This window comes from Heloderma suspectum, chromosome 4, assembly GCF_057233095.1.
Source record: "Heloderma suspectum isolate Gila_16-S chromosome 4, 16-S_ref, whole genome shotgun sequence".
NCBI lineage: Eukaryota > Metazoa > Chordata > Lepidosauria > Squamata > Helodermatidae > Heloderma > Heloderma suspectum.
Window position 1 is genome coordinate 80,521,954 of NC_139461.1, and position 13,814 is coordinate 80,535,767.

The 13,814-nt window shown below is 43.3% G+C and overlaps 1 protein-coding gene across 3 annotated transcripts in view; it reads right to left on the reverse strand.

Moving 5' to 3' along the window:
- Window positions 1-12,714, reverse strand: part of YES1 (YES proto-oncogene 1, Src family tyrosine kinase) — a 64,707-nt gene extending 51,993 nt beyond the window's left edge. For all 3 annotated transcript variants that reach the window (XM_084849769.1, XM_084849768.1, XM_084849770.1), the window contains exon 1: window positions 12,643-12,714. The gene's annotated coding sequence lies outside the window, so the exon portion shown is untranslated. The remainder of the gene's footprint in view (window positions 1-12,642) is intronic.
- Between the last annotated feature and the right edge of the window lie 1,100 nt (window positions 12,715-13,814).

Below are 13,814 nucleotides of genomic sequence, written 5' to 3' on the forward strand. Positions count from 1 at the left end.
CAAAGTAATTTTCCTAAAGTGATTCTTGTGGAAGGGATGTCGATATTATTTTATTGTTCCCACACAATTTTTAAAAAAGTTCCTTAACAGACATACAGAATCAAATTTTAATCTGCATTAAGAAATATAGCCAACCAAATCTACTTGAGAAACCATTATAATTTTATATTTTGGAGAAGGGGATGTCTGACATATGGATATGCTGGGCTCCAAAAGGGGGAGAGAAGGGAAGGTTAAGCCTCATCCCAATCAACAGAGGGATTCTCTAGGTATGACAGAACTTCCTACTCCTTTGAACCCCACCTCCCTTGCCCAAGCCATCTAGGCCCAGAAGATATCCTCATGTTATCTTCAGATATTGGCTGCAGAGAGCAGTGTACATGTGTGAGCCTTCACTTACTTGAGCTGGGACTTAGGCAGAAAAGAGACTAAGGGAAGGGAACACGTTCGGAGAACCCCACCACCACATACACTCTGAGGCCAATCCTCGCCCCCTCTGCAAAGTATCTTTTAAATGCAGCAGGGAATGCCCCTTCACAATTTACAAGATCACTGGAGAGAGATGGTTTCCTTTGAGCCCAACTCCCCCTCCCTCCACCGTCTCAATGATCCTTTTTATACCACAAAGGGGAAAGTTCTCTGACAAGTAACAGATAAGCATTTAATATTTAACTAGTTTGAATTTCTCCCAGTATACAAATGATAAACAATGCAGTAGATTCTGTAATAATAATTGTGGAGTTGTTTACATTAGATAAAAGCTTGTTATAAAGCCAATCAATACCCCTCTGACGATATCACTCGCATAGCACAACTGCTATTATCCCGGGTAATTGAAAACAAGATTCATTCAGTCAATCTTCACACAACATGGAGATGAGTAAGCCCATTTTGTCTTCCTACTGATTCCCACCCACTGGGCACCACACTTTAAGAATGATCCAGATAAATTGGAAAGAGTTCTGAGAAAGGCAACAAAGATGATCAGGGGACTAGAAACTAAGTCCTATGAGGAAAGATGGAAGGGACTTGGTAACTTTAGCTTTAAGAAGACTGGCAGGGGATACGATAGCATTTTCAAGTACCTAAAGGGTTGAAAAAACAGACGAGGGCCACAACCTGTTCTCTATCATTAAAGACTGTTGGACACAAAAAATGGGGCTAAGTTAAAGATAGGCAAATTTCAGCTGAACATCAGAAAAACTTCCTAATGCTAAGAGCAGTAACACAATGGAATCAGCTACTTAGGGATGTAGTGGGCTCTCTGCCACTGGATATATTCAAGCAAAGACTTGACAGCTATCTTTCAGGGATGGTTTAAACTGGATTCCTGCACTGAGCGGGGTGTGTGTGTGTGTGTGTATAAACGCAATGGCATAAATGACCCCTTCCAACTCTGATTCTTGCTGTAATAAGCAGAAGTGGAAAAGCAGACTGAAAGTGGGATGTGCTGATGCAGGAGAAGGCATATCTGCAGAATACCTCCTTAACACCAGAGGCCTTCTCCATGTTGGCGTCCAATTTATGGAATGATCTGCCCACTGGTATTTGGGAGGGACCCACTGTTGTTGTTGTTCAGTCGTGTCCGACTCTTCGTGACCCCATGGACCATAGCACGCCAGGCCTTCCTGTCCTGCGTTCTCTCCCGGAGCGTGCTCAAGTTCATATTCATTGCATCCGTGATGCTATCTAGCCATCTCATCCTCTGCCGTCCCCTTCTCCTTTTGCCTTCAGTCTTTCCCAGCATCAGGGTCTTTTCCAGGGAGTTTTCTCTTCGCATTAGGTGGCCAAAATATTTCAGCTTCAGCTTCAGTATCTGTCCTTCCAATGAGCAGTCAGGGTTGATTTCCTTTAGGATGGACTGATTTGACCTCCTTGCAGTCCAGGGGACTCGTAAGAGTCTTCTCCAGCACCACAGTTCGAAAGCATCAATTCTTCGGTGCTCAGTCTTCCTTATAGTCCAGCTCTCACAGCCATACATTACTACTGGGAAAACCATAGCTTTGATTAGACGGACCTTTGTCGGCAAGGTGATGTCTCTGCTTCTTACTATGCTGTCTAGGTTTGCCATAGCTTTCCTCCCAAGGAGCAAGCGTCTTTTAATTTCATGGCTACAGTCACCGTCTGCGGTGATCTTGGAGCCCAAGAAAGTAAAATCTGTCACTGCTTGTATTTCTTCCCCTTCTATATGCCAGGAAGTGATAGGGCCAGATGACATGATCTTAGTTTTTTTAATGTTGAGTTTCAAACCCATGTAGCATGCTTTAAGTGCCAACTAAAGGCCCATTTCTTTACCCAGGCCTTCCCTGAGTGAGTGTGCTGCCCAGTCTGTTTGTAATTGTGTTGTAGTGGTTTTCATGTTTTTATTTATGTTTTAGCAATTATTATGCATTTTAATTGTATTTTAATGCATATCATAACGTGTTTTTAATGTTTTTAAAATGTTCTTGTAATCCGCTTGGTGATATTATTAAATATGGACAGTGGTATATAAATCTATTAAATAAACATAAATAAACATTACAGAAGTCACCTGCAGACAAGATGGTGGCAACCCCACCACTAAACTCAAGAAGGGAAAGACAGAAAAGCATTCTCCAAGGCAAATTTAAGGGGTGACCATTTATTTAAGAAAGGATTAAATTAGGGATAACCCTTCCTTCATATTGAGAATAGAATTAGTTGTTTTTTGATCATTTAAGTGACTGACTGTTTTAAGCATGGTTGTTTGAAAATGGGATACAATGGAAAATAACCAGTGGCAAATAACTGGTTGCCACTACGTCTTCAGAAACGTAAGTACCAGTATCATATTATCTGTATTCTCAGAGACAATGAGTAGTAGGTAGAATCCAAGACAACAAGATATTAGCAAAGAATTATGGTAAGCTGGAAGCACTTCTGTCAGCTAAATGTTTCGTTAGCACACTGTTTTAACTGTTTTATTGTTTTAGATTTTAATTGGTATTAGCTTGTTTAATGGTTTAATATGTTTTTAGCTGTTTAAATTATTTATGTTTTATATTATTTAAATCGATTTTATCTGTCCACTGCCCTGAGATCAAAATGATATAGGGCGAGATACAAATGTTATAAATAAATAAATAAATGTGTTCCGCAAATTAAAAAAAGGGCCCCTAGAGCTAGATTTTTAAATAAGACTATGCAATAATGTAACAGGTAAATGACCTGTGAATTTGAGGTGGATGTTAAGAGGATATGGGTATGGAGATCTGATGTTTAACGTTTTTATATGATTGGTATTCTATCAGACATTTCACTGAAGTAAATGTGTTTAGGTAGTATTTTAGTCTTTTCACGTTCAGTCTTTTAGCTCTGTTGTTTTAACTCTGCTACTGTATTTTAAATCTTCAAATTTGCTGGTTGTACTTTTATACTGTAGTTTTAAGTTTTTATATTTGATAGTGTATTTTGTGGTTTTCAGTTCTGTGAACTGCCTAGAGAGATTTGATTACATTTCTATACTGCCCAATAATCAATCAATCAGTCAATAGTATAAGGCTGTTTCAATCCATAACCGCTTTCTTATAAATCTGTACTAAAACTCTTGTGTTGTGCCAATGGTTTCTAAGCAGTGACCTCAGGCTGCAATTCTAAGCATACTTATTAGGAAGACAATTTGGGCTTGTTTACAAGTAAACACAGTTAAAATAGTCTGTAAAAAGCTTTTTGAAATGTTTTAAAACCTAAAAGGTTATACAAGAAACAGGAATGAGTACTTACAGTGCAATTCTATGCATGTCTACTCAGAAACAAGTCCTATAGAGTTTAATGGGACCTACTCTCATGAAAGTGTGTATAAGACTGTAGTCTTTAAATGTATTTTTCCATGTTGTTCTTTTATCTATATAAAATAACATAAGTCATAAAACAGGTATGTGTACTTTTGCCAACTGGAAACATACTGATAGAATGAGGAGAGCATATTTCCTCCTACAGTTTGCCTGATCTCAACATAACAAGTTTATATTAATGGGAGGGTTCCCCCTTAAAGGCTGCCTACAAATAAATTTAGATGGATTTTTAGATTAGATTAATACATCAAAACTTAATAATGAAATAGCCTATGGGAAACAAGAAATCTAAACCTAAATTATTTAAGTCGAAATAAACGAATATTTTTCAGATCTCAAATTACAATGAGAATTCAGCCATCCACTCAATTCACACTCAATTTAGTATTGTGAAATCAGTATTTATGTATTGTATCTTGATCTTTTTAAAAAATTACAATATCTCAGATCTTTCAGCAAAACACTGTTACCTTGCTCTGAATTGGCACTCATCAGGAACCCTAAACATAAGAACACAAGAGAAGCCCTGGTAGATGAAACAAAAGGTTCACCTTGCTGTCCATAGTGGCACCCAAATGCTTCCAGGAAGACCAGAAATAGGCCATTGGAAACAATAATTGGAAAACATATTTCCCCATTGTTTACCCACTAGTAGTAGATACAGCCTATGAAGCTGGAGTTACCATTTATCTATCATGGCTAATTAACAAGCCTACCTTCAATGAACTGATGAAGTCTGTTTTTAAAGCTATCTATGCCAGTAATCACTACCATACCTCAAGGCAACAAATTCCTTAAATTAATTATGCATTGTGTGAAGACATACTTCCTTTTGTCTGTCCAGAATTTATCTGTTGCTGATAAATTTCTAGTGTCATGACAACAGGAAAAAAATTATTTCTATCTGCATCCTTTACACTATACATAATTTTATTATATACCCACTCCCCGTCATCTTTACATGAAATGCCCCAAATACCTAAACCTTTCCCCATATGGAAGGTGTTAGAAATACTTTGATAATTTCGGTTGCCCTTTTATATATCTATGCCAGCTCTACAATATAATTTTTGACATGGGGCAGCCAGAACAGTATACAGTATTCCAAATGCAGCCACATTACAGATTTATGTAAGTGCAGTGTGATACTCCCCTTCATGGATCACTGCCTTGTTGTGGCGAAGGGGCTTGCGTAACTCAGTGAAGCCATAAGCTATGCCGTGCAGGGCCACCCAAGACGGACAGGTCATGGCAGAGAGTTCTGACAAAATGTGGTCCACTGGAGAAGGAAATGGCAACCCACTCTAGTATTCTTGCCAAGAAAACCCCATGGAACGTATCACAAGGCTAAAAGAGATGACGCCGGAAGATGAGCCCCTCAGGTCGGAAGGTGTCCAATATGCTACTGGGGAAGAGCAGAGGGTATTTCCAAGTAGCGCCAGAAAGAGTGAAGCGGCTGGGCCAAAGCCGAAAGGACACTCAGCTGTGGATGTGTCTGGCGGTGAAAAGAAAATCCGATGCTGTAAAGAACAATATTGTTTAGGAACCTGGAATGTCAGATCAATGAATCAAGGTAAGCTGGAGGTGGTCAAACATGAGATGGCAAGATTGAACATCGACATCTTGGGAATCAGCGAACTAAAATGGACAGGCATGGGCGAATTTAATTCAGGTGACCATCATATCTACTATTGTGGGCAAGAATCCCTTAGAAGAAATGGAGTAGCACTCATAGTCAATAAAAGCGTGGGAAAAGCAGTACTGGGGTACAATCATAAAAATGATAGAATGATCTCAGTACGAATCCAAGGCAAACCATTCAACATCACAGGAATTCAAGTCTATGCCCCAACCACTGAGGCCGAAGAAGCTGAGGTTGATCGGTTCTATGAAGACCTACAACACCTTCTAGAACTAACACCAAAAAAAGATGTCCTCTTCATCATAGGGGATTGGAATGCTAAAGTAGGAAGTCAAGAAATCACCGGGATAACAGGCAGGCATGGCCTTGGTGTACAAAATGAAGCAGGACAAAAGCTAATAGAGTTTGCCAAGAGAACACGCTGATCATAGCAAACACTCTTTTCCAACAGCACAAGAGGCGACTCTACACATGGACGTCACCAGATGGTCAATATCGAAATCAGATCGATTATGTCCTTTGCAGCCAAAGATGGAAAAGCTCCATACAGTCAGTAAAAACAAGACCTGGAGCTGACTGTGGTTCAGATCATGAGCTGCTTCTTGCAAAATTTCGGCTTAAATTGAAGAACGTAGGGAAAACCACTAAACCTTTCAGGTATGACCTAAATCATATCCCTGATGAATATACAGTGGAGGTGAGGAATAGATTTCAGGGATTAGACCTGATAGACAGAGTGCCTGAGGAACTATGGACGGAGGTCCGTAACATTGTTCAGGAGGCAGCAACGAAATCCATCCCAAAGAAAAAGAAATGCAAGAAAGCCAAGTCGGTGTCTGATGAGGCTTTACAAGTAGCTCACGAAAGAAGGGAAGCGAAAAGCAAAGGAGAAAGGGGAAGATATACCCAACTGAATGCAGAGTTCCAGAGAATAGCAAGGAGAGACAAGAAGGCCTTCTTAAATGAACAATGCAAAGAAATCGAGGAAAACAACAGAATGGGAAAGACTAGAGATCTCTTCAAGAAAATTGGAGATCTCAAGGGAATGTTTTGTGCAAAGACGGGCATGATAAAGGACAAAGAAGGCAGGGACCTAACAGAAGCAGATGAGATTAAGAAGAGGTGGCAAGAATACACAGAAGAAGTATACAGGAAAGATCTGAATGTCCCTGATAGCCATGATAGTGCGGTCACTGAACTTGAGCCGGACATCCTAGAGAGTGAAGTCAAGTGGGCCTCAGGAAGCATTAGTAACAACAAAGCTAGAGGAGATGACAGTATTCCAGCCGAGCTATTTAAAATCCTAAAAGATGATGCTGTTCAAGTGCTGCATTCAATATGCCAACAAATCTGGAACACTCAACAGTGGCCACAAGACTGGAAAAGGTCAGTTTACATTCCAATTCCAAAGAAGGGCAATGCCAAAGAGTGTTCAAACTACCGCACAATTGCGCTCATTTCACATGCCAGCAAGGTGATGCTCAAAATCCTACAAGCTAGGCTTCAGCAGTATGCGAACCGAGAACTACCGGAAGTACAAGCTGGGTTTCGAAGAGGCAGAGGAACTAGAGATCAAATCGCCAACATTCGCTGCATCATGGAGAAAGCAAGAGAATTCCAGAAAAATGTCTATTTCTGCTTCATTGACTACGCTAAAGCCTTTGATTGTGTGGATCACAACAAACTGTGGCAAATTCTTCAAGTGATGGGAGTACCAGACCACCTTACCTGTCTCCTGAGAAACCTGTACGAGGGTCAAGAAGCAACAGTAAGAACCAGAGATGGAACAACCGATTGGTTCAAAATTGGGAAAGGAGTACGACAAGGCTGCATATTGTCACCCTGCTTATTTAACTGATATGCAGAGTACATCATGAGAAATGCCGGGTTGGATGAATCAGAGGTCGGAATTAAGATTGCTGGGAGAATTATCAACAACCTCCGATATGCAGACGATATCACCCTAATGGCAGAAAGCGAAGAGGATCTCAAGAGCCTCTTGTTGAGGGTGAAAGAGGAGAGTGCAAAAGCTGGTTTGAAACTCAACATTCAAAAAACTAAGATCATGTCATCTGGCCCTATCACTTCCTGGCATATAGAAGGGGAAGAAATGGAAGCAGTGACAGATTTTACTTTCTTAGGCTCCAAGATCACCGCAGACGGTGACTGTAGCCATGAAATTAAAAGACGCTTGCTCCTTGGGAGGAAAGCTATGGCAAACCTAGACAGCATAGTAAGAAGCAGAGACATCACCTTGCCGACAAAGGTCCGTCTAATCAAAGCTATGGTTTTCCCAGTAGTAATGTATGGCTGTGAGAGCTGGACTATAAGGAAGGCTGAGTGCCAAAGAATTGATGCTTTCGAACTGTGGTGCTGGAGAAGACTCTTACGAGTCCCCTGGACTGCAAGGAGGTCAAATCAGTCCATCCTAAAGGAAATCAACCCTGACTGCTCATTGGAAGGACAGATAATGAAGCTGAAGCTCCAATATTTTGGCCACCTAATGCGAAGAGAAAACTCCCTGGAAAAGACCCTGATGCTGGGAAAGACTGAAGGCAAAAGGAGAAGGGGACGGCAGAGGATGAGATGGCTAGATAGCATCACGGATGCAATGAATATGAATTTGAGCACGCTCCGGGAGAGAGCGCAGGACAGGAAGGCCTGGCGTGCTATGGTCCATGGGGTCACGAAGAGTCGGACACGACTGAACGACTGAACAACAACAACAACAACAAGTGTGATACTGGCCATTTTATTTTCAATCCCTTCCCCCATCATTTCTTTTTTTCACCACTGCCACATACTGAGGTTTACATTTCCACTGAGCTATCAACTCCAAGATCTGTTTCCTGGCCAGTCATTGCCAGTTCAGATATACATGGTTAGGATTGTTTATCTCAATGTGCATCATTTCATACTTACTTTAATTGAACCTCATTTACCATTTCTTTGCTCATACACCTACGTTGGAGAGATCTTTTTGGAACTCTTTGCAGTGTGCTTGGATTTTTACCATCCTAAGTAATTTAGTGTCACCTGTAAACTTGGCTACTTCACTGCTCCAGGTCAAATACAGATTCTTGTGGATCCCTTGCTTACTAGGGTTGCCAGCCGTTCTCCAGCAAACTTGTGCAGTTCAAACAGGGTTTGTGGGGCATATAATTCATGATGTCACCCTTTCCTAACTCTCCTTCACTGCTTGTTTTATGGACTTGGTAACAGTCACATTCCCCAACGTTGCTGAGTGCCATTCTTCCTTCCTTTGTTTTCTTTTGCCATGATACCAGAGTGAAGTCAGGAAATACTGTGATCATGTGGATTTGAGACTTACATAGCCAACTCTGACTGGTTATGTGACATCACTCAAATTAGAATGAATGTAATGCTTCTTTGCCTCACTCAGGCAAAAAAGAGAGAAAGTGGTACCAAGTCACAGCAGGGAAGAGTATGGTTACCATTGTTAAGCATGGTGAGCACTTTGCCCATTCACAGAGCCCCCTTAAAACAGGGTGACAAAGTTGGTGTGTCCATTTCAGCCCAGCCCCACTGCTTATTTCCATCCACTGCGTGAACTTTATGTTTAGTCCTGCTCTCTGCTGCCTGTTCTGTAATCAGTTACCACTCTATATAAGGACCGCTAAGTTCACTACCTTCAAAACCTCCAGTAATGAAGTCAGTTTTAGTGACAAGTTGCATATTTGCATTAGAGCAATTATTTCACATCTGACTTGTTTAAGATTTCTCACATGCATTCAAAAGTCTTTCAGAAATTCCAAATCCAACATCCGTTGAAAAGCATATTTGCTTATTTTATTAAACTATGCCTTTTAATGCCTACATGAAACCTTAAAGATCTTCCAGAGGTTGGGGCTGAAATGTCAAACAAATAACCAGTACTTATGATACCCAATTGTACCTCACATTTCCACCAACTAATCCCAGGCAGGAAGTGGAATCTCTGGGCTGGTTTACACGTAACAACAAGCCACTGTGGGTTAATTTCCCAATGAGGCTTGCTGTCGTAGCTCCAGCTGCCATTCTGAAAATGCAAGCCATGGCAGGGGCACACCACGGCTTGTTGTTGCATGCACACCTGATCAGGGAGGGTTGTTGGGGTGGTTAACAAACCATCCACAACTCTAAACAGACCATGGGATTTGGATGGTCTGTTAACCACCCCAAAAACCCACCCTGGCCAGGTTCTCATGTAACAAGTTGTGGCGACTCCCTGCTACAGCTTGCATTTTCAAAATGCAAAACAAGCCCTGTGGGGAAATTAACCCATGGTGGCTTGCTGTTACGTGTGAACCAGGTCTTTGTCTGGAGACTGTACTGGGCTGGATGAAGGCAAGCAAGTTGAAACTAATCCTAGACAAGATGTAAGTGCTGTTGGTGGGGAATTCTGCTGATCTAGATGGAGGTACAACTTGTTCTGGATGGGGTAGCACTTCTCTTGAAGGATCAAGCTCACAGTTTGGGGTTCTCCTGGCCCTGGTCAAAACTCTTAATCAACCAAAATATGCCCCTGATTAATCAGGCAGCAGATCTATAGATATGTTTAATAGAAATACTTACTAAAAAAACCCTGTATGGCAAGTACCATCTTAAAAGAAGTGCATCATTTGTCTCACAGAAGAGGGAATACCTCTTCTAAGGAGATGCTGGCTATGACATGTATTCATTATCTAAAACAAAGAAAGAATCTTTCTTGCTTTAGAAATATGTGACCTATACGCACATTTAGGGTGCAATCCTATGCATATTTAGGCAGAAAAATCCTATGCATGTTTAGGCAGGCTGGCTGGCGGCATGCTGGGACTTGTGGGACTTTTTTCTGTCTAAACATGCATAGGATTGCACCCTTAATCATTAAAAAAACAAACAAACCCATGTTGCATATGGAGACATCTGATACTGTTTCACACAACTGGTCCATCTAGCTCAGCACTATCTAGACAGGCAGCAGCATCTCCAGGAAACTTCCCCAGCTCTACTTGTAAATACCTTCTGCATGCAAACTGTGAGCTCTACAATGGAGCTACCACCATGCCTCTAAGAGGCAGACATCTTCACTACAGAACTGGGCCCCCACAAGCACTGATTTTATTATTCCATGAAGGACTCTCTTCCTTTAACACTATTTTAGAACCATATCAAGTTCCATATCATATAGTTCTCCACTAGTTTTAAAAATAAAATTTAAAATATGACGTTCATATGCTGCAGTATTTTCAGACTGTTTTAGTTATTACCTCATTTAATATTTGAATGTAATATTTTTTATCTGATAATGCTGCTTTATTCAATATATCTCAAAGTACTAAGAACAAATAATTAAAGTATCTGACTTTTCATAAATCTGCAGTATAGTATATGATATAGTTGTCTCACAAAATGTAATGGGTGATTTCACAGTAAATGTTTATTCAGTATACTTCTGGCTCACCTCTCCACTCAATGAGTGTTCAAGATGATGAACAAATAAGAATAAAAATAAAAAATAAAATACATAAACTACAGAAAGCTGAACATGACAATCTGAAAAACTACAATAAAACTAGAGAATTTATTATACTGAATATAAATATCATATTTACTGTGAAGAGTGCAAGACCAATGCCCATAAATTTAAAATCAAAGCATGCACCATGCATAGAGTTAAGTGAAGGTACATGTTTTTTCCAAGAGGGCAATGTCTCATTTAGAGAATATAAAATTTGACAAATTGTTTTGAATGTAAATTCAAGCAAGCAGGAATTACAGTTTCAAAATAATGTCACTTATGAGTATATAGGTATATCAACTGAACTGGGCATACTTACTAGTAAGTTCCAGTGGACACAATGGAACAAACTTCAGAGTAAAATGTGTTGCATGTTTGCTCTTTTCCTTAACATCCAAATATTACCAGACAACATGAACTTCACTTTCTAAGAGTACAATCCTATGCATATTTAGACAGAAAAAAGTTCTACAACTCTGGCTGGGGAATGCTGGAGTTGTAGGACTTTTCTCTCTCTCAACATGGACAGGACTGCACCCTTACAGAAGTTACTCCCTATCCTCCTCTCAATAATGAGAGAATAAAAGCTCAAAACACTTGAATGAAGCCACAACTGTATTTTGTTTTGTAAGAAAATCTTATTGATTCTTAGAGAAACTGGTCTATTCATTGACAAATAATCTACAAATATACTGGGACCAAAGTACAGATTGGCAACCAACTTTTGGTTTCCTAATTTATGTGTATTTTAAAACTTTCACCTATAACACTACTGTCACAATTACTGTTGCCAATACAAGGTATATTTAAAACTATGAATTCTGCTACATTATATAAATCGAGTTAACACTAAAGAGAACAAACTACCAAAGAGAACAAACTACCTTGACTTACATACTTACTTAGAAGAGAAAATACACTTGAGGGGATTACAAAGAGAAATCCCCTCATATGCCTTTATAAACTCATCATGGGCATATTCAGAGTTAAAAGGCTGAAAAATCTGAAAGAAGGCGGCGGCGGCGGCGGCGGCGGCGGGGGGGGGGGGAAGCAAAAGTGAACTGGATACTTGAATCACATAGTTTCCTCTCTTATTTCCTAAGCTCCCCTTTCTCAAAACAAACAAATAAAAAGTCTGACGATCAATCGTGTTGGTGTAGTCAATCAAACCAAGGGTGGGCACAGTGGACCCCTCCTCTGCAGAGCAGTTGTCACCAGGCTTTAAGAAGCAAACCAGCAGAAAACGGATCCCCTGCCAGGCTGCCCCCTCTGCGTGTGACTGGGAAGGGGAGAGAATGACATCCAGCCACTCCCGAAACTGCTTTCTGAGCATGAAACGCTGAAAGAAACCCTTCGAAGTTTTCCCACAGTGCGGGTGCCTGGTACACGCACACCATCTCGCCTCAAACCCCCCACCCACCGCCTCTACGGGGTGGAAGGGAGCAGGGAGCCATTGTAAAACTTCCAGGGGGTGGAGAGGAAAGAGTGCGGGGGGGAGACCCCACACCCCACTGTGCCAAGCCACCCACGCCCGCTACGACGACAAGAAGCCGAGCAAGGCGCCACCCGCGCCCCGACGGGGGGAAGGACCGCGAGGGGGGCAAGCGGGGCCTAGCGCTCGCCAGGCGCCACCGCCGCCGCGTGGAAGGGGGAAGGCGCGGGGGGGCGCTCGGGCCTCTCACCGGCTTTGCGAGGGCCGCTCCGGGGGAAAGCGCCGAGCCGCCGCGCCCTCCGCGGCTCTTCCGCCTCCTCCTGCCGGGCGGCGGGCGTGAGGGCGCGCTCGCTTCCGTCTCAGGGCGGGAGGGGCCGCCCGGCGGCGAGTCGCGCCGCCTGGGAGGAGGGCGGCGGCGGCGGCGGCGGCGTGGGCGCGCGGCGGAGCCCGCGTCGCGACTCCCCCGCTCAGGGGCTGCCGGCGCGTTCAGCCCCGCCGCGGCTGCCCCGTCAGGATCGCCCGGGCGAAGAGCGAGCGCCGCCGCCTCCACAGGCTCGCTCACAAGCCCAGGCCGAGGGAGAGGGCGGAGCCGGGAGCAGGGGCGCTCGCTCTTGCACACGCGCCAGGAGGCGGAGGACGCGGCGGCGGCGGGCCCCCCTCAGCGGAGCCCGAGTTCACCGCCCCGACCTAACATGGCGGCCGCCGGAGACCCGAGGGGAAGCAGCGGGAAGGAGGCAGCAGCAGCTGTTGCTGAGGAGAAACTCCGGCTCTCACGGCGCGGCGGCTGCTGCTACACCAGCCCGCAAGCGACCAGGAGCGCCCCCTCGCTCCGCCCTGCGCGACCTCTTCGCTGGGAGCCGCGGGGCCCTGACCGCCCCCTGCTCGGAGGGGGATCCCTGGGCTTCGGGGACTTACCCTTTGAACTCAGCGGGGCTTGCTTCTGAGCGGGCATGGACAGGGGTTGTACTGTTAAGAAGGGAGGGCAGCTGGCGCTGGTGTGGAGAAGCAGAGCTCGGAAAGGAAGAGCGGCTTGCGCGGGGAAAGCCCTGCGCTGGAACAAGGACCCTGAAGGGCTCCTTTGGCAAATTCACTGAACATCAACAGTGCTGATATTAGACTTTTAATGTGCAGCGTGCTGCCGTTCGTCTTCACGAGCGGCTCGTCCTTATACGCACACAGTGGGGAATGGACACTGAGGAAGCAAATCTCGCCCGCCGAGTCTGGCTCCTCCGCCCTGCACACAGCTAACTTTGCTGAGAGTGGTTTCCTTCAGTACAGCTTGCTTACATCTAAACGCCTTAGGATTGTGGCGTAGATCACTCATAGGCGTTCATGGAGTTTAATTTCCCAGGGCCGTGCTGGATCAGAAAGGCTTTTCTTCTACTAAACTGAATTAAAAGTCTTTCGGTAGATGGAAACATT